We start from the raw sequence: 22,207 nt of genomic DNA, 5'->3' as shown, positions 1-22,207 counted from the left end.
TTTTTTAATAAAATGAAAATAACAACATTTACTTTATATTCTGTTTTATTGCTTAAATAAGATTAAAAAAATATCATTTGCAGACTGCTGAGCTCTATTATATGAAACATAGCCTTTACTATTTATGCTGCTTAACCTGCTTCATTATGTGAGGGGCTTCCTTGGCTCTTTCAACAAGCACCTTGAAAAACATATTGCATTATGATTGAGATAGACTTAATCGAATCCATTCTAATCTTGGTCAAAAAGCTAAGCTCCTGGACAGGTTGAGACTTAGCAAGCAATAAACTTCAACATTTTGGGGGGAAAAGTCCCCATTGAGAATCTAATGAAAGCTGTATCTTCTGACTTTGCCAGATTCAGGGGTGGGAGGGTGGAGGGGGGTGTCAATGAGGATCATGAACTAAGGTGACAGTAACAATTGGGCCTTCATTCATTTACTGTGACAGTCTCAGCAAGAGGCCAAAACAGAAAGGCACCAGCTCTCCAGGGTTTCATTTCCCCCCAGGGAATGATAATGGAAGAGGGTCAGGTGACATGCAGCACCGGTGGGATAAATCTCCCCCTTGCTGAGGTGCACCCAACAAAGGCCCTGAGGGACCTAATGAGCCAAAAGATGGACAGGGGAAGAGTCAGCACCACAGAACACGGAGTCAGACTGGAGAAGAGTGCCTTAGGGCCCCCTGAGAAGGAGGCCTCGGAGTTGAAGAAATGTGGGCTAGAGATGCAAACATGCTTAGGAGCTTAGCTGGTGTTGGCAGGCCCAAGTCCTTGCCTGAAACTTTCCAGCCTGAAAAGCACTGGCAAAAAAAATAAAAATAATAAAAATTAAAAAGTGAAAAAAAGAATAGCACTGGCAGTGTGTCACTGGGCAGGGGTAGCCGCTCGCCACCGCATCTGCTAGGCGATGCCCTGTCGTCGTTGCCCGGGGTAAGGCCTGCATGATCACACGTAGGATTTGGGCCGGGAGCCAGACTCCTTAATGCCTACAAACACTTTGAATATACTACATTCTCTTCCCTTGTGTTTAATGTAAAGAGACACAATATCTGAACAGCTTTTACCATAAATTATATCTTTTTCATCCCATGGAAAAGTTGATGCTCATTTTATCAAACAAATACAAACCAAAAAAAAAAAAAAATAAAAGAATTACTTTTCCATCTGCACAAAAATACATTTAAACACGAAAGATGTGGTTTCGTGTGTGTTAAACAACATTTTGCTGAGGTCATTTTTAGGCCAATATGCATGTCATCGTTGGCAAAATAAATAAATAAATAAATAAATAAATAAATAAATAAATAAATGATGATGCTTATTTTTACATGCTGAAGTTGCATACCCACAAAGATATGCAGTAGAAGTAATAGCTAGTAATGAGAGCTATGCGTGGAACACCTATCATGTGTCTGGTATGGCCTAAAGTTTTTGTTCTGTGTAGTAAGAGTACCCGTTCAGGTAGAATCAGAAAAGAACTTTATTTTTCCCAGTCTGCCTCATGTCTCTTCAAACCTAAACAGTACACTATTTCATCCCAGACATTTGGGTATAGAGGCAATTCTGGGCCTTCCCCCCGCCGCCTTAGATAATAAACTGGAAGTATCCAGAGCGGCTTAATCTCAGCACTGAATGTCATCGAAGCTGTACCCGTCTGCCAGGCTGAGGATCCCTTAGACTGTGATGCCTCAAGAGGGGAAGAGGGCTGTATGGTCCTCTCTTACTCCTTCCCCCTTCCTAGCCAGTATCTTACAACCCCGGTACTGGAATGCAGGATGCAGAGAAGTCATAAATGAAGGAAAGGTCTAAATGAATTAGCACCAAATAATCTGGCCCTCATGTCCTTTAGCTATGGCACAGTCTCAATGCTAATCTTTTTTCTTTTTTCTTTTTTCTTTTTTTTCAGTTAGAAGTTTTGACAGATCAATGCCTCCTCCCTGGCTGTCCATTTAAATCACACACTCCACCCCTAAAAATGAATGTACATTCCTGTATGTGATCACACACACACACACACACACACACACATAAACACACACTAATGTACATAATGACCTAAAGCCCGCACCTTACTGCACCTTATGCAAGACATGAATTACTCCTGGCTGGAGTTAATTTGAAAAGGCCCCAGTGTGGTCCATGTGACACACAGAGCATATAGAGGACATAGGCACCTTTCTTCAGGGTCTGGAAGTGCAGCTGGCTCCTGGCGGGGCCCCTCTCCGCCTTCCCAGCACTCCTGCAGCTCCCAGCCTTCGTATTTCTCAGGCACGGGACCAACTCAGAATGTGTTAGGGGACATTTAGCACGAATCTCCTCTGTGTACTGACTTGAGTTGAAGGCAAAGTGCCCCTGTTCAATTCCTCCTGTTTGACACGGGCGAAAGACCACAGCCCACCAAGACCCCTCTCCAGAGAAACTCCTCTGTCCTCTAACTGTGGTCTCCTTAAGGCCTCAGTGAGAGCTAGCAGTGGCTGGGCTCGCCCCACATCAGTGCGCTGGTTCATCACACTGGAATGTGCAGGGTGATGGACAATATTTGCTTTTTTCTCTGCTTCTGTTGCTTCAGCTGCAAACGAGGGAGAGGGGGAAACTTTAGTTTTCAGCAAACAGATGCGTCTCCATTGCTTTCTAGGCCTGGTGATAGAATGCTTCTTTAAAAATCCCAATCTTAAAAATATAAATAAATAAATAAATAAATAAATAAATATCCCAATCTTTTCTGTGATGCTTTACATTGCATTTTAGTTGTAAGGCTTCTTTTGTTTTCAAACCAACCAACCAAAGTCATTTTTGGTAAGGTCTCTGTCATTCTATATGAAAGGGAAATAAAAACAAACAAACAAAAAACAAAACAAAAAAAAAAAACTAAGGGGCTTTGGGCAGATTTAACCTTCAAAGGAATTTTGCAGATTTTTAAATTTGCCTTCAGATATCTGTCTACATGAAGATTACAAGACTCTAGGACTCCATACCAAGATGTAACAATATCCTCTCCAGTAGAGGGGAAGCTGCATAATTGTCTCCAAACTACTTTCATTCTGAGAATTTTGGGCAAAGATTCATAGTTATTTCTGTATCATATATGGCACGACTAGCAGGGTTATATATATGTTATATATAATTATTAACATGCTTAAAGTTTTTACTTTATAGTTTAAAGCCTACCATATCCTTTCTGTCCATCTGTTTTGAGAGTTGGCTTTCATTTTCTCTTGGATTTCGGGAAAAAACAAGGAAACTTTGAAATTCAACTTGTTCTTTGTGATTAGTTTCTAGAAATTATGTTGTGTAAAAGGGAACTTTATTGGCTCTATTTTATGATGAAAAAAAAGACTCATTCAAAAAATAATAATAATTCCAGCTCTACTTCTGAAGTAACTAATATCCATAACGGCAGTAGGTCAGGTAACTCATAAATCCATTGATGGAGTCTTTGATCAGTATATATTGATGTATATGTAATGAGTCCCACGGAACCCCAGATGTCCAAATTATTATTTTTTTTATTTTTTCAGATCTCCAAATTAGATGTGCTGCCAAATATTACAGGTGGTCTATCTGAGTATCAAGTGCACTGATTTTGTTTCCAGCCTAGGTTTAGGTGGCTCTATCCGTTAACTACTGATGTCTAACCCAATTTGCATCTTTAAACAACAAATGTTTATTATTTCTAAGTTGCCGCGGATCAGGAATTCAGGAGTGGCTTGAGCTGCATGCTTCTGTCTCAAGATCTCCCAAAAAGTTGTACTTGGGATGGTGTCCAGAGCTGTTGTTAGGGAAAGGCTTTACTAAGCCTGAAGCATCTGCTGCCGAGGTGGCCAGCTCATGTGGCTCCTGGAATAAAGCCTCTATTCCTCTCCGGCTGTTGGCAGGAGCACTCAGATTCAAGAGGGAAAAGTGAAAATCATTTTGTCTCTTATGACTTAGCCTCAGAAGTCACGCCCGGTGATTTTTGCAGTATCTTAGTGGCTACGTGCGTTTGCCCTATTTCATGTGCTTGCATAAAAGGGACTATTTAAGGGAACGCGCAAAAGGATGAAAACCAGGAGGCAGGGATCATTGAGGGCCATTCTGGAGCCTGACCAGCACAGCCGGCCCTCAGACCCCCAAAGATAATGCACATTCTTTCCCATGGGCAAACTGATTTATCCACTTTCATAGGCCACCAAAGTTCTGTCTCATTACAGAGTCAGATAAAAGTCTAGAAGGTCCTCATATGAATCAGGTCAGGTGCAGATGCAGCTCCTCAGGGTATTTTTTTTTTCCTCTGTAAGTGCAGCTCCCAAATATATTCCTTTCAATCTGGAAACCTATGATCTAAAGAGACATGCTGTCCGCCTCGCCCTTCATAATGCAGTGCTGGAAGAGGTCACAGCTATAAGATATTTAGGTGACACGTTTTCAGGGGAATGCTGGGACATCTCCAAATTAAAAGACAGACTATGGCCTTTTATGTCTCTGGTTGCCAAGAAGAAAGTTCGATTCCCAGGGGCTTCTGAGAGTTTTGGAGACATTACATGTTCAGGAAAAATGTTCTGGGCCCTACAAAAGTGTACAAAGGGCCAACAGCCATGAGTGGAGCCTAGCAAGGGCGTTTGTTTTGCAGCAGCTCCAAGCTGTGATGCAAACAGCTCTGCCCCTTGCACCACTGAATTTGGCAAAGCCTTTGGTTTTCGTGGTTATTGGTGGTGAGGAAATATATTAGATGGACAATGACACGAGATTCATAGGAGAGTCATACCCAGGACACCTGGCTGCTGAAGCAAGTCCATTACATCTGCTGCAGAAAATTCAATGCTTTTTTTTTTTTAAGATTTTATTTATTTATTTATTCATGAGAGACACACAGAGAGAGAGAGAGGCAGAGACACAGGCAGAGGGAGAAGTAGGCTCCCTGGGATGAGTCCGACGTGGGACTCTATCCGAGGACCCCAGGATCACGCCAGGCGCCAAAGGCAGACACTCAACCACTGAGCCCCCCAGGTGCCCAAATTCAAAGCTTTTGAAAGACAACGCCTGACATGCTATTGGATCTTGATAGAGACAGCATGTCCACCATGGGCATACGTGACCACACCCCCCCCAACTTTTCATCATGAAATGAGATTTATCAGTCCTACAAAATCATAAGATGAGACACACTTAGTATTTTAGGTTTACATGATGAGTAAGTGAGGCCTCCTGCCAACATCTGGGTGAATGAAATTAGAATGGGCTCTTCATCCCCAGTCAAGTTTTCAGAAACTCTAGCCCCAAACGACAGCTCTGTTGCAACCTTGCTGAGCGACACTCTGAGCTAAACTATTCTTCATGGAGGCATGAACACTGATTAAAAGTGCTTAAACTAGTGAAGTAGTGGTTAAATAAGAAAGTATATTTTTAGCTATGGAATGAATAAGTCACAGGAATAAGAGGCACAGCACAGGGAACATGGTCGGTGATACTGCAACGGCGTTGCATGGTGACAGACGGTCGCTGCACTTGAGGTGAGTGCAGCATAACACAGAGATGCTGAATTACCATGTTGTACACCTGGAGCTAATGCAACATTGTGTGTCCACTACACTCAGGGAAGGAATCAGTCAACTAGAAAAGCACATTTTTAAACTCCTCTCCCCGTACCAAGCTCTGCCTACGAGCTATATCTGCACATGACTAGTCCTGTTGTTCATATCACCCTCTCTTTTTCCACATAGTCTACTTTTCTTAGAAAATATCTGGGTTCTTAACTTGGAAAATGATATGTCACCGCTGATTCACTGGTAATAAAATCAGATGTGACTCTTTAGTCTAATTTTGTGGGATGCTAACCATTCTTTCGCCAACTATTTCTCCGTGTCGTTTATTCCCACAGCATATTGCGTACTTTTGTCTATATCATGGAAATAATTCGATTTTATAAATATGACAGTCATTGATTTCTTTTATCCGAGAAAATCATGAACACCTTTTGTGATTACAAAGCGATATGCTTGAACATACTTTGGAGAATGCTCAATAACATAATGAAAGAAATAATAGCCATTATCTCACTTCCCAAAGATAAACAGTGTATCATTTTATTTCCTTTTTTCAAAGATTTTTATATATGTGGCTTCTGGAGAGATGGAAAGATTAGTACTATATAGTGAGTGATAAATGAGTCTAAGACACCGTAACTTAAATATCTCTAAATTTCCCCCATTTCAGGATTTCCCCTCCCTCTTTTAATTATCAAATCAAATAGCCAGAACTTCTATCCTACGTACCACAAACAACCCTTGATTTAGGATGATTCCCATGAGATATTTTTTTCTTTGACCCTTTTACTTTACACCCCTTTTCTGCTCACGGGATTTTAACTAGCAGATTTCTTAAAATATTTCATAATGTCTTCACTGTGTGTTAATTTCCAATGAAGCTTTTGTTTTTCTTCAGTCAGTGATTAAGTATCTCATTCAGTTATACTTTTGGTTATGTCTTTTTGTTACTCATTTTTACTGATTGGTTTAACAAGTATTGAAAGTTTATTATGCGAGCCACTATGCAAAGCACTGTAATATAAAGGGGAAACAGAAAACAAAGTTCCTTTAATCGCTAAGTTAAAACCTAACTCTCTAAGATAAAGGGGCATAAGTGGCAGTTTGCCAGGATCAGTTCTTTGGCCTTCTTAAATACATTTGAATATCGTATAACATAGCCTGGTAGTAATGCGGGCATGGGAACTTAATTACTCTGACATCTTGCTATAAGAAAGTGATTATCTAATTTGGATTCCTCACTTTTTCAAAAACAATTGAGTCTACAGTTCAAGGCAACAATTTGAAATGCATTAAATAATGTCCATGGGAAAAAAAAAATTTGATATATTAACCTCCTGATCCAGAGTTCCACATGTGCTTGGAAAATATACTGCCATATAATTTAAATTTCTTTCTAAATAAACATTGAATCGGTCGGCTTGCTATGTGTCAGACATTCCTGCTTATTTCTTTAGGGCAATAGTCGTCTGTTCAATGGAGTTTGTATAGGCAAATCTAAATTATGGATTTATTCCTTTTCATTCTACATCTAGATTTATTTGTCTATTAAGATGTGAGAACAAGAAATCAAATAGTGAGGTTTTTCAGGGGATAATGACAAAAATGAGCACTGATACATTGTATTTTTCCACTTGAGGCTTTTATATATATACAACTTGTTTTAAATGGTAATTCATGAAACAGGTGGATTTAACCAAATTTAAACTCTGAAAGGAAGTTTGTTTTATCTCACCACTTTGAACATAAATTTTATATCACACACATCTCTAGTCTGATGTATTAGTGATTAAATACTTGTAACACAGTAAGTTAATGCCACATTAGTACTCTAAAATTTTGGTTATCAATCATAATTCACTACAACATTTATTTCCATTTTGCCTTTTTTCTTGGTGAATATTATTTAGGGTTCATATAGGAGAAATTGAATATTTTATTTATAACAATAGAAGCACAACCAGATGTGCAGGGGTAGAGATAATAATGGACTTTAGAATTTTCATGGAATGCAGCAGATGGCTATTTGGACCATCTAGATTTTATGTCCTGACACACATATAAGATGAAAAATTTAATAAACCAAGTGAAGAGTCTATGAATACAAACAATGGTGAATGTTTGCAGAAAATGCTATTTACTAGTGTTTTATATTTATCCAAGCAGTCTAATGCTTTCCCAGAACTATACCTAAATTGGATATAGCTAATTTTGCAAACATTTTAAAATGAATACCTGTCATTTACATCAGTGTGGATGGAACGGGAGGGTGTTATGCTGCATGAAATAAGTCAATCAAAGAAAGATAGTTATCCTGTGGTTTCACTCATATGTGGAATATAAGAAATAATGAAAGGGACCATAAGAAATGGGCTAATGGGATGAGCACTGGGTGTTATACTATATGTTGACAAATTGAATTTAAATAAAATATTTTTTTAAAATGTCATTTATCCTACATCTAAAGTTTGGATTTAATTAATATTTTAAATGGTAATGATATACTTTGTTGGGCTGAGCTTTAAGAGTCCCGTTAGATTGAATGCCAACTGAATATTTCATTTGACCCTATGATTACAGGGTAATAATTGCTAAAGACCCTTTGTAATAACTGTAAATGAGTTTAGTTTAAAAAACTCCTTTTACCGACTGTTTAAAACGATGTGATACAGGAGTACCCAGTAAATTTGATACCATTGAAATATCCATGGGAATACCCATTACAAAACCAACCCCAATGCCTTTTAAAAATGAACATAGAAAAATCACATGATGGAAATATACATTTATTCATTTATTCTATAATTTGAAATATATTTATTCAACACATAGTATGTGACAGACATTGTGCTAAGTGCTGGAGATCAAAGGGTATGGAAAAGAAAATTAACCCCTGCCCTAAATAATTATATAGCTTACTCTGCGGAGAAAATCATTAATTATACAAACATGCTTATGAATATTTAAGTATATGCTGAGGTAAGTGCTCAGTATGAAAGATGGGTGATTCACTGCAACCTCATAACAAAGAAACTTCTCTAGATTTTGGAGTTTAGGAAAGGCTTCTTTAAAGTTTGTGATGCTTGAGCTGTTCTAGATGTTCTAGGAGTTCATTAGCAGGGACATAAACCCTATGGTGAAGGCCAGACTATTTGAAGAACTAGGGTGATAGGAACCCTGAGCATAAGGGGAAGAATGGTACATGATCAGTCAGCTAAGACAGGTAAAGCAGGGGCGCCTGGGGGGGCTCAGTTGGTTAAGCATCTGCCTTTGGCTCAGGTCATGATCTCGGGGTCCTGGGGTCAAGCACCATGTCAGGCTTCCTGCTCAGCGAGGAGCCTCCTTGTCCCTCTGCTTGCCCCTGACCTGTGCCCTCTCTCTCTCAAATAAATAAATAAAATATTAAAAAATAAAGAGGTAAAGCAGAGTCTAGAAAATGCAACTGAGGAGAGGAAAAGTCATGTGTAGACCCCGGAAGATTTTTTAAAATAACGATAGCAGGGGTAGCACATAATTTGAATTAATTTTTCTGCTTAACATTTCATTGTGATATAATCTATATATAGTAAAGTACACCCTTTTTTGGATGTACAATTCTTTGAATTTTGATTGTCGAATATAGTCATGTAAAAAGTGGCCTGGCATGCTTGCTAGAAATCCCACTGAGTTCTCTAGTACATGGTTTTCTGGTCTGAAAACTGGCTCACGTCTAGACACTGGACAAGAAATATAACTTCTTAACTGGGCAATTGCCCTTAGTTTCCTGGTCATTTATCCTTCATTTCTTTTGATGGAAAAGGCCAACTGGTACCCTTATTGGTTGGCCTGTGTGATAGCCCCTGGTATTAATCATTTCTGTGGGCCAGTTTCCCTTGATGTCAATCTGACCCTGAGATTAGTAAATGTTGTGTCTGCTTTGTTCTGCTTCTCAGGGTCCTATCATCTTTGCTGTGAACAGTAAACCCTGTCATGGAACAGCTGCTCTGACCTTCAGTTCTGACCTCAGACAGCCACTCATACCTAAATGTTTTAGTAAATGTCCACGCTCTTATCACCATCGCATTCTCTATGGTCTTGGTGAAAAGTAGAACATCTGAGCCTCACTGTGGAACATCACCTGCTGGGTCCTTGGGCCTTATATTGGACGTATACTCCAGTGTGCCCACCTCCTCAGAACTCCTGTTGCTGTCCCCTTGTCATTGTCTTTATGTTTGTTTGTTGATTTATTTATCTATCTTCCCTTTTCTCAAGTTTTTATTTAAATTCAAGTGAGCTAATAAACAGTGTATAGTTTCAGGTGTAAAGTCTAGTGATTCAACAATTCCATACAACACCCAGTGCTCATCACAATTGCTCTCCTTAACACCCATCACCTATTTAACCCATCCCCATATCCACCTCCCTCCATCAACCCTCAGTTTGTTCTCTCTAGTTAAGAGTCTGTTTTTAGGGACACCTGGGGGGCTCAGCAGTTGAGCATCTGCCTTTGGCTCAGGGCGTGATCCTGGAGTGCTGGGATTGAGTCCCACATCGGGCTCCCTGTGTGGACCCTGCTTCTCCCTCTGCCTGTGTCTTTGCCTCTCTCTCTGTCTCTAATGAGTAAATAAATCAATCTTTTTTTTTTTTTTTTAAAGAGTCTGTTTCTGGTTTGTCTCTGTTTTTCTTTCCCCCCCTACGTTCATCTGCTTTCTTAAATTCCACATATGAGTGGAATCATATTATATTTATCTTTCTCTGATTTATTTCACTTAGCATAATACACTCTACCTCCATCCATGTCATTGCAAATGACAAGATTTCATTCTTTTTAATGGCTGAGTAATATTCTAGCCTATATCTATATCTATCTATATCTATACTATATCACCCTTTCTTTATCCATTCATCAGTCCATGGTATTTGGGCCCTTTCCATAATTTTCCTATTGTTGTTATGCTGCTATAAATATTGGAATATATGTATCCCTTTGAATCAGTATGTTTGTATCATTTATTTATTATTTATTTTTTAAAATTTTATTTTAAGTGGGCTCCATGCCCAAAGTAGGCTCAGCTCAAACTTACAACTCTGAGATCTAGAGTCACATGCTCTACCAACTGAGCCAGTCAGGCCCAGTATTTTTGTATCCTTTGGGGAAATACCTAGAAATGCAATTGCTGGGTTCTAGGGTAGTTTTATTTTTATTTTTATTTTTTTACTTTTTTTAAATTTTTATATATATTTTTATTTTTTACTTTTTGAGGAAACTCCATACTGTTTTCTACAGAGGCTGCCCTGGTTTTCATTCCTACCAACAATGTAAGACAATTACCCTTTCGCTGCATCCTTGGCAACACCTGTTATTTCCTATGTCATTAGTTTTAGTCATTTTGACTGGTGTAAGGGGATATCTCATTGTGTGTGTTTTTTTTTTTAATTTAAATTCAATTAGCCAACATAGAGTATATCATTAGTTTCAGTTGTAGCATTTAGTAATTCATCAGTTGCATACAATACCCAGTGCTCATCACATCATGTTCCCTTCTTAATGCTCCTTATCCATGTCCCCCATCCCCTTTATCACCTCCCTTCCAGCAACCTTCAGTTTATTTCCTATAGTTAAGAGTGTCTCACTGTTTATCTCCCTTTCTGATTTCTTCCCAGTTTTTTGATTGGATTATTCTTGAGTGTTGAGTTGGGTAAGTTCTTTATAGATCTTGGATACTAGTCCTTTATCTCATATGTCATTTGCAAATATTTTCTCCCATTCTGTCGATTGCCTTTAGTTCTGTTGACTGTTTCCTTTGCTGTACAAAAGTTTCTTTTCTTATCTTGATGTAGTCCCAATAGTTCATTTTTGCTTTTGTTTCCCTTGCCTTTGGAGATGAGCCTAGCAAGAAGTTGCTGTGACCGAGGTCAAAGAGGTTGCTGCCTGTGTTCTACTCTAGGATTTTGATGGATTCCTGTCTCACATTTGAGTCTTTCATCCATTTTGAATTTATTTTTGTGAATGGTATAAGATAATGGTCCAGTTTCATTCTTTTCCATGTTGCTGTCCATTGTCCCAACACCACTTGTTGAAGAGACTGTCTTTTTTTCCATTGGGTATTCTTTCTTGCTTTGTCAAAATCAGTTGAACCATATGATCCTCTCAATAGATGTAGAGAAAGCAACTGACAAAGTACATGCATTTATGATAAAAATCCTCAACACAGTAGGGATAGAGGAAACATATGTCAATAATAATAAAGGCCATATATGAAAGAACCACAGCCAGTATCATCCTCAATGGACAAAACCTGAGAGCTTTTCCTATATGATTGGGAACAATACAGGGATGTCCACTTCAACCACTCTTATTTAACATAGTACTGGAAGTCCTGGCTTTAGCAATTGGACAACAAAAAGAAATAAAATGTATCCAAATCATCATGAAAGAGGTCAAACTGTCACTATTTGCAGACAACATGATAGTCTATATAGAAAACCCAAACGACTTCACCAAAAAATTTTGAGGACTGATACACAAATTCAGTAAAGTTGCAGTATACAAAATCAGCATAGAGACATCTGTTAAATTTCTATACATCAATGATGAAGCAGGAGAAAGAGAAATCAAATAATTTATTCCCTTCATAATTGCAACAAAAACCATAAGGTACCTGAGGAAAAAACCTAACCAAATCGGTAAAAGGCCTGTACTCTGAAAACTATAAACACTTATGATAGAAACTGAAGATGACAAAAGAAATGGAAAACCATTCCATGATCATGGACTGGAAGGGTAAATATTGTTAAAATGTCTATACTACATAAAGCAATCTACACATTTAATACAATTTCTATCAAAATGCAACCAACATTTTTCACAGAGCCAGAACAAATCTTAAACGTGTATGGAGTCACAAAAGACTCCAAATAGCTATAGCAATCTTGAAAAAGGGAAACAAGCTGTAGTGACTCTTAATGACAGAGAACAAGCTGAGGGTTTATGGGGAAAGGTGGTTGGGAATGGGCTGGATGGGTGATGGGTGTTAAAGAAGGCGCGTCTTGTTATGGGCACTGGGTGTTGTATGTAAGTGATGAATCACTGAATTCTACTCCAGGCATCAATTTTGCCCTATATGTTAACTAATACAAGTTAAATTAAAAAATAATAAAAATCAGTCCATCAATAGAAAAGCAAAGCTGGAGGCATTACAGTTGCAGACTTCAAGTTACAAAGCTGTAGTGATCAAGGCAATATGGTCCAGGCACAAAAACTGGCACATAGATCAATGGAAGAGAGGAGAAAACTCAGAAATGAACCTGGGACCTTTTTTGGATATGTTTGTCCAGTATCTGCTATAGGAATTCTGGTATTTCATTTTTTGCTCAATGAAGTCATTTCTTTTTCATGTTTTAGGAGCCTTCCTGAAGCTATTGTAAAGCATCTGATTCTAAACTGTATCTCAATTGAATGTTCTCAAATCAATAAACTCTCCTATATCCAAACTTAAGATTCTGTCCCTTTGTTCAAAATTTTTGGAATCTATTTGCTCCTATTCTTTCCCAGTTCCTTAGAATACATTCTGGCCAAGTTATCAGCTCTTCTAAGATGTAATCTCTTTTCCTCCCCTATCAGGTTCATGACCTTAACTCGTTTATGCTGTGAATTAACCCTACTTATATGCCACTGTCTAGGAGAGACATATTCTATGGAGGACACGTGTTTCCATACAGGTGAGAGGCCTCTGCACTGTCTTCAAGAGAATTGGGGTGCTGGCTCTTAACAGGAAGGAGTAGATCACTTCAGCATGGTCAAAGGGTTAAAAGAGATCTGGGAAGTTAAAATGTTTGATAAAATTTACCAGATGTCCCATCCCCAAATATGGCAGGGTCCTCCATTCCACATGTAAGGTGGTGAAGCAGGATTGGGAATGATGGAAAAGCAATTTGCTATGCAGGCATGGAAAAATGTTTCTCAAACCAATAAGGAAGTCTGGAACACATAAGACCCATCAGAGTTGTCCAACTTTGAGCCAGAATGACTGGACCATTATACCTCTGCCATCAGCCATTGATTATAAGCTGCCCCAAGAAAGGTGTTCTTTTGGACAGAACAGCTCTTTGCAGCTGAGTCAAGCCTGAAGATGATGATATGGTGTCTGCTGTCATGTGAGGCATGAAGTTAATACTTGTAGTAAGAGAAGATAGTAGGTGCAGTTTTATATCTTTTACACAGATTGGTTACTACAAAATACAGATTTAATGATCTGGAAGTCACATCCATAGAAAATACGTAAATTGAAGCATAAAGAAGAGGAAAAACAAAAACAAATGCATGAGAAGAAATAAAGGCACGTTGAAAATGCAACTGGAATGTAACTGGAGTACCAGAAGAAAAGGAGACATTAGAGGAAGTGCAATATTTACAGTTATAATATCTGAGAGTTTTCCAAATCATTCCAAACTACAGATTCAGGAAGTTTAGCAAAACCCACAAGAAACAATTGCGAAGAAAAGAAAACAAATGAAAACAAAACACATCAAGTATACTTTGGTCAAACTACTGAAGAACAAGGCAAAGTGGAATCTTCAAAGGAACCATGAAGCGGGGGGGGGACAATATATTTTGAGAGCAAAAATAAAAAGAATAAATGCTGAGTTTCACCAGAAACAATGAGAGCCAGAAAATGTGGAATGCATTATTAAATTGTAGAAAGAATATTACTGCCAACCCAGAATTTTATAGGCATTAAATCTATCATTTCACAATGAAAGTAAAACAAAGACATTTTCAAATAAATGAAACTGAGAGTGTTAGTTGTCCTTGCACTGCAAGGAAAAATCCCCTGCAGATGAATTTCGAATCTAAATTATTATACAATAAAAATTGTGGAAGAAACATATGAGGACATATTATTGGCCATGAAGAAGTCAAAGATTTGTTTTTAAAAATTATTAATTAGGCTATAGTAAAATAAGAGCTTATGTTCTTAATTTCTTATCAAAAGATAACAAGATAACAGAAAGGAAGTAAAAAGGCAAGCTATAAAGTAAAAGACATATATACTAACACATCTGATGAAGGTCACACACTCACATATATATTTAATAGCTGCTAATCAATACCGAAGAGACTAAAAAACCTAATTGAAAAAGCAAAAGTCTTAATCAGGCACCTCTTAAAAGATGGATATCCAAATGACTGATAAATATATAAAAAGGTACTCAACTTTATTGGTTACAAGAAAATGCAAATTAAAACAAAAGCAATACCACTTGTTTGCAAAATGTGGAGTCATTGCACTATCACGCTGGTGGGAATTTAAACCTTTATTACTATTTTGGATATTTGTATCTGCAGGCATCTACTGATGCTAAACATATGTGTACCCTATGAACTTGGAATTCTACTCCAAGGATTATATTCCACAAAATTGATACATATGGTCTCCAAATTCATGTACCTGCATTTTTATCACAGTGCTCCCTACAATAGTGAAAAATTGGGTACTACCCAAATAATCATCAAAGTTAGAATGGATAAATGGTGGCATTTTCGCATAATATAATACTACCCATGAATTAAAATGAAAGAACTAATATTAAATGCACCCAATATGATGGACTCTAACAAACAGCATAGGTAACAAAACTAGCCAGACACACACAAAAAATACGTACTGTGTGATTCTATTCATATAACGTGCAAATCAGGTATGATAAATATCATTACTTATAAGTGGAGGGTGGATAATAGCTGAATGAGGGCTTCTTGCATGCTGAGATTTTTGGCTTTTGGTTGTGGTCACAGAGCATGTTCCATTTGTGAAATTAATTATGCCTATATTTATGATTTTTGCACTGCTCAGTGGTGTATTTCAATAAAAAATTCAAAGAGAACAGAGAATCTAAAATAACTGTGATTATGTAAAAATTATTAGATACAGGTTCTTGAGCTAGAATATAAAAAGAAGCGTTTAAAAAATATATGTGCACTCACAAAAATCGTAGAAAAAATGTAAATGTTATATGTGGATTATACATTATAAGTGATTCTTAAATTATTTTTGCTCACGTTTTTAAATTAAAAGTTCCGTGGTCTTTGACATAAGCAAGCTTTTATTCTTTAATAAGGACAGAATCATTTTAAAATTTCAGTTAAACAGAGATAATTGTTAGGGTGTTGGTAAAAGTATCTTGTGTCAAATCGTGGCTACTTTACTACAAAATTTCTATTTGCTAAAAAGAACTCTTATGGTTGTTTCTTGTTATTGTTATTTCAATTATTTTATTGTGATTAGTTGGTAGAAAGACACACAAAAGGCCCATATCGTAGTGCAGTCACTGATTTCAGAACCTAATAAGGTTGGTATTTTTAACATCTGCCTTGGTCTTTCTATCAGCCCAGGCTGTGTGCCTGACACACCAAGACCAGTCTCTCTTCATTTAATCTCCCTGCTAGGCTTTTCCTTCTGCCTCTGAAGTTATGCTTTATTGCCTCAAGTTCTACATCAAGATTCTCGAAGTGTTTCATCTTCCCTCCATCATAGTCATTGCCTCCACTTTAGCTGCCACACTAGAACGGTTCTATAACCCTATTATCAGGATGCCTGGGGGGCTCAGTGGTTGAGCCTCTGCCTTGGGCTCAGGGCATAACCCCTGGGGTCCCAGGATTGAGTCCTGCATTGGGCTCCCCCGCAGGGAGCCTGCTTCTCCCTCTGCCCGTGTCTCTGCATCTCTGTGTCTCTCATTAGTAAATAAAAACTTAAAAAAAAACTATTATCTTTCCTTCTAAATTACTTACATAGATTGCATGAACTACATACATGCGTGTGCTCACGAACACACACATCTAAAAGAAAAAGCAAAATATAAAATGAAATCACACTCATAGTATTAGCTCTCAACTTTTTTTTTTTTTTTTTAGAGTTGTATTTATTTATTCCTGAGAGACACACACACAGAGGCAGAGACACAGGCAGAGGGAGAAGCAGGTACCTCACAGTGAGCCCGATGCAGGACTCGATTCCAGGACCCCAGGATCATGCCCTGAGCCCAAGGCAGAGGATCAACTGCTGAGTCACCCAGGGGTCCCTAGCTTTCAACTTTTGAAGCCGATAGCCACAATGCCTCAGTTTGCACCCCGACTCTAACACTTGTTAGCTGTGTCACCTTAGGTATGATACAACTCATCTGCTCTTCATGTGCTTGTGAATCAGAAATAAAGAAGGTAACTTATGAAATTATGTTCTTATGAGGACAGCAGGATGTGATTTATGTAAAGTCATTGAAACAGGGTTTAGTACATCCAAAGCATCATAATGGTTTGTTTTCATGCTATTATTAATATAATTTGTATTGTGATTTTTATTTATTATTATTTTTTTTAATAGAGAGGGAGAGACATTGGTGGTGGAGGGAGGCAGAGAGAGAGAGAGAATCCTAGTCAGGCTCCACCCTCAGTGCAGAGCTGGATCTCACAACTCGGGGGACATGACCTGAGCCAAAATCACAAGTCCAGGGCTTAACCAACTGAGCCACCCAGACACCCCTCTCCCAACTCGCTTTCTATTTGTTTTTTTTTTTCATAGTTAAGAATATACCAAATAGTTTACCTGTATCCTTATTTCAAACTTAGGAGTTATTTCAGAATTTTTTCAAGTCATTAAGTAGCTTTTCATTCATTACAATTTTCTTTCGAGGTGACATAATTGCCTTATTTTTCTTTTGGTTAGATATCTAGGTCTTTATTTCTTTTTTGCAAATTTACATAATCCTGAAATTATCATGTTTGTGCAAAAATGTTTATCTGCATTTGGGAGTACTTCTTCAAGGTGGATTAAAATAAATGGATTACTAAGTGAAAAAGTAAGACAATTAAAAGCATTTATGTCATGCGTAAAATAAAAAAAAAACATACTGGACATGTGTTTGTATAGAAAATAGTGCCATCTTGTACAGAAAAAAATGCCATCTACTATTACTTTCTGCAATAATGACAATTTTCTATAATCAGCTATGTCCAATATAAAGACTATGAGCCATGTGTGGCTATCGAATTCTTAAATGGGGCTAGTATGACCAAGAAACTGAATTTATGTGATTATGTGACTGGGTGTGATTAGTGGCTATGGGCAACACAGTGTCCATACTTCTGCAACTTCCATCCAAGTCACTCGTAGCATTGACAAAAACTCCCTGTTCTTGCTTGGTAACACTCCTCTGACGTGTGATAATGTTGCACTAATAATCACAATTTTCATTATTCCTGTATTTTTAAAATAGCTTACCACATTTTTATGAATACCTAACAATATGATGCTTAGTTTTGCTCATTTATGATCTTCAGGAAATAATCATCTTTATCCACCTTTCTCTTTATTTTTTCTGGTTTATACACCATATCTAAGATTTATCCATGTTGTCCTACGTAGTAGTTTGTTCATTCCCAGAGCTTATAGTATTCCATCTTGTGAGTTTACCACAATTTCTCTATTATACAGTTAAAAAGCATTTAGTCTAAGTTATTTACTGTTAGGCTGTGAGGAATTATGTGCATTTCTCATGGTGCATATTTTTTTTAGTTCTAGCAGGATATAAGACTAAGGAATGAAACTGTTGGGTCATAATATAGCCATGTATTCAAATTTTCTGTATCATTTTAAATTGTATTTCAAAACAATTATACCAGTTAATATTTCCACCCAAACACTTATCTGCGTTCTTTATGTTCCACGCTATTATCAACACTTTGTTCTGCGGGTCTTTTAAAATTCAATTTGCCAACATACAGTACATCTTTAATTTCAGATGTAGTTCTCAATAATTCATCAGTTGCATAGAACTCCTAGTGCTCATCACAATCACTTACCCTCCTTAATGCCCCTCACTGACTTTCCCCAAATCCCATCCACCTCCCCTTCAGCCACTCTCAGTTTTCCAGAGTTAAGAGTCTCTCATGATTTGCCTTCCTCTCTGATTTTTTCCCCATTCAGTTTTGCAGGCCTTTTTCATTTCAAATAGAAGTAGTATTATTAGAGGGATACCTGGGGGGCTCAGTGGTTGAGCACCTGCCTTCGGCTCAGGGGTGACCCTGGAGTCCTGGGATCGAGTCCCACGTCAGGCTCCCTGCATGGAGCCTGCTTCTCCCTCTGCCTGTGTCTCTGCCTCTCTCTGTGTGTCTCTCATGAATAAATAAATAAAATCTTTAAAAAAGTAGTAGTATAGGTACAGATTGTAGTCCTAATTGCATATTTGATTATTAATGAGGTTGGCTATCTCTTCATGTTATTAGTCATTACTATTTTCTTTTTTGCCCTATGTTTGTTCATGCCTTTTATTTATTTTTTCTATTTGTTTGATAATTGCATAGATACATATGAATTCCTTATGTGTTTTTAGTTTAATAGAATGATATACTTTATAGATAATTTTCCTAATTTGTAGTCTGTATGTCAAATATTTCATGGTATCTTCTGACAAATTCAAAATTGAAAAATGACACCTCTCAATCTTTCCCTTTTTTATTTTTTTATTTTTAATTTTTTTAAATTTTTGTTTTCAATCTTTCCTTTGATTGTGATTGTATCTTAGGTCTTGCCTAAGAAATCATTCCATATCTATGGACTATGTACCTATAATCCTCTCAATTGTTTATGTATTCAAAAATTTTCATTTTCATATTAAATCTTTAGCTAATTTTAAATTCATTTTCTGTAAGTATTGCAGTAAGAATCCAATTTCATATGCCCCAGAGAACTCAACTGTCTCATAACTATGCCCTGCTTTTTCCAGTGGTTTATAATGGTGCTTCTTTTAAAACAAATTTTCACATATAAATGAATCTGTTTTGGCTCTCTTTTCTGTCCACGGTTTAATTTTTCTAGTTTTATGCAACCATTACAGTTTTAATCACAATAACTTTAGAATGGATTTTGATAGCTGTGAAGGAAAAATTATCACCTCACTTTCTTCTCTTGTAGTTTCTTGCCTTTCTGTCATTTGCTCTACTACCTAACTTTTATAAGTATGTGTCAAGTTATCTAATTATTACTACTAAGATTTTGGAAGGGTGTTCTGCATGTTTCCTATTTTGATATTAACATTAGTAAGTAGAGAAATCTAAAGCCATGCATGTCTAGATATAAATTAAAAGGAGTTTGAAGGGGCAGCTGGGTGGCATGGTCAGTTAAGTGTCTGGATCTTGGTTTCAGCTCAGGTTGTGACCTCAGAATCCTGAGATCTAGCCTCATCAGGCTTTATGCTCAGTGAAGAGTCTGCTTAAGACCTTTTTGCCCTCTCCCTCTGGCCCTCACCCCCTGCTCACATTCTCTTCTTCTAAATTAAATAAATAAATCTTTAATAAAAGGAGTTTGAAGATTTGTATAGTAATCATATATTTCCCCTGTTGTCCCACTATTGATTTTTTCACTATAAAAAAAATCAATCTCTTGAAAGTTCATATATAAATGTGAAATCTCTAAATTCATTTCTAATTATTCTCATGAGTTAGGAACTTAGAATGAAGAGCTACTATACTAAAGGTAAAAACAACAACAACAACAACAACAACAAAAACAAAACAACAACAACAAAAAAACCAACAACAATAAAAAAAACATTTTCCCAAAGTTGGAACTCCACAGTAGTTTCTGAAATCATCTGTTAAATACTAAGTTCAGTGACAACTGAGGAATATATACAGTATTCCTTACTAAAATCTTTAGAGAGCTACCTTCTCATCTTGTGTAAGTTCATTTCCTGGGGACATCATCGTGTCTTTGCCATGTTTTTTGTATAACAATAATATTAGCAGAGAACATAACTGAACACATACAAAATACCAAGAGCATGATTTTGTTTAATTTTCATTTGAGCCATCATAACCAATAGATGATGACTCAGAAACTCAAAGGTGTCAATTACATTCCTCCTTAGTCACCAGTCCCACTAGTAAGTGAGAAAATTTGCATTTAAACCTAAATTTATTTGGCAGAAAGGTGAAAAATGTGGTTAAATTAAGAGCTGAAAAAAAAGTATGTGAAAAAAAAAAAAGTATGTGGATGTGGCATCTCAGCTTTGGTTGAATAATCATGGCTCCTCCCACTGCCATCCAGTATATCCACATTCTAATCCTCAGAAAGTGTTATGGTTATATTAAAGATCCTGAGATGGTGAGGTTATTCTATATTATCTGCATGGGCTTGATATAATCATAATGGTCCTTATTTAAGAGAGACAGATCAGAGAGGTAGTAGGAAATGGAATGACCAGAGAAGGAGGTTGAACTGTTGCAAGTGACAGGTCATAAGCCAAGACACTTGGCCTCCAGGGGCATCTAGAAGTTGGCCTCTACAGGCTTCTAGAAAACCATCTAGAGGTTGGAAAGGACAAGGAAACAGATTTTTACCTTAGAGCCCCCAGCCAGAAATAGTCATGCTGACGCCAATTTTCAACTTCAGACCCTCAGAACTGTAAGATAAAAATGGGTTGATTTTTTAAAGCCATTGAGTTTATGGTATTTTGTGACATTAACAATAGCGAACGAGTGCAGTTTGCTTTACTTAAGTAAACACAGCATGAATAGTACATCAGTGACTAGCTCTAGATGAGGCAGAAACATTTTCATTTCCTGAACTAATATGTAAGAAGGTTTCCTAATGAACACCTGTTACTAAGAAGATGTCTCCTTTGGGAAATGTATACAGTGGACTTTAAATATCATCAAGCCTTTCCAGATGAAGTCTTTCTCCTTGGTTGGTTCTCATTTCAAAAACATTTGTGTTTTTTTCCTTCACAGCCTATTGAGCTTTGTCATGCTGGAGACTTCCTGCAGCTTTCCTGCCACTGCAACAAAATGATAGGAGTATCAGCACCAGTGGGAGCCAAGGCTTCAAAAACCTATTTAAGCCATTACATGGACACCCCGCAAATCTACACAGGAATACAAATCTGTCAGCCTTGGTCACTATGAAGCCAGTAAACTGAAGTCTTATTTACATACTCTCTATCATCAGACCTTCTGTAACAAAAACAGTTCATGGCCATTCTGCAGAGGTTAGATACTTCTGAGGTGTTTCTATTATTTTATGGAGTCAGTCCTTAATTGGAAATGGAATTATGAAAGATAGGTCAGGTGGAGTAAGATAGGCAAGGTGTTGTGGGTTTGTAGCTATCAGTGCAAGACATCCCTCATTCTCTCTGTGGTCTCTCTTGGGTGTCTCCCAGGGTTCATACTGCAGGGGAGAGCTCGTTGTTAGCACATACAAAATTTATAGATCATTCTTCAAGACTCTGCCGGGGACGTTCCATCATTCTCATCTCTGTAACTTTAGGCAAAGTTTGCATTCTAGTGTCAATAACCAATTCCAGCAGTGTGTCAGGAGAAGTTCCAGAAATGCTTGCCAGGAAGTTAATTCCTAACACACGGGGGAGTGCTTCCATGTTAATAAATTCTCCTCCATCCAGCTTCATAGTCTATATTTTTACCCTGGTTCAAAGCCACATGATCCACATTATATATGTTCATTCAGTTCCTGCCTAAATATATAAATAGATTTTATATGTGTGTGTGTATATATATATATATATATATATATATATATATATATATATATATATAGTGACTAGGTCTTGCAATTATTTCAGAACAACTACTATTTTCTCCTGGAACACAGACTAAATTCTTCCTCTCTGACTGACTGTCTAGAAGCAAGGAG

General features: G+C 37.3%; 1 long non-coding RNA gene across 2 annotated transcripts in view; it reads right to left on the bottom strand.

Moving 5' to 3' along the window:
- The window catches only part of LOC144283592 (uncharacterized), a 277,411-nt gene that overhangs the window by 64,461 nt on the left and 190,743 nt on the right, over nucleotides 1-22,207 (bottom strand). For both annotated transcript variants that reach the window (XR_013352145.1, XR_013352147.1), the window contains exon 4: nucleotides 20,899-20,960. This is a non-coding gene — a long non-coding RNA (uncharacterized LOC144283592). The remainder of the gene's footprint in view (nucleotides 1-20,898; nucleotides 20,961-22,207) is intronic.

This window comes from Canis aureus, chromosome 14, assembly GCF_053574225.1.
Source record: "Canis aureus isolate CA01 chromosome 14, VMU_Caureus_v.1.0, whole genome shotgun sequence".
Lineage (NCBI taxonomy): Eukaryota > Metazoa > Chordata > Mammalia > Carnivora > Canidae > Canis > Canis aureus.
This window is presented reverse-complemented; position numbering and strand designations above follow the sequence as displayed.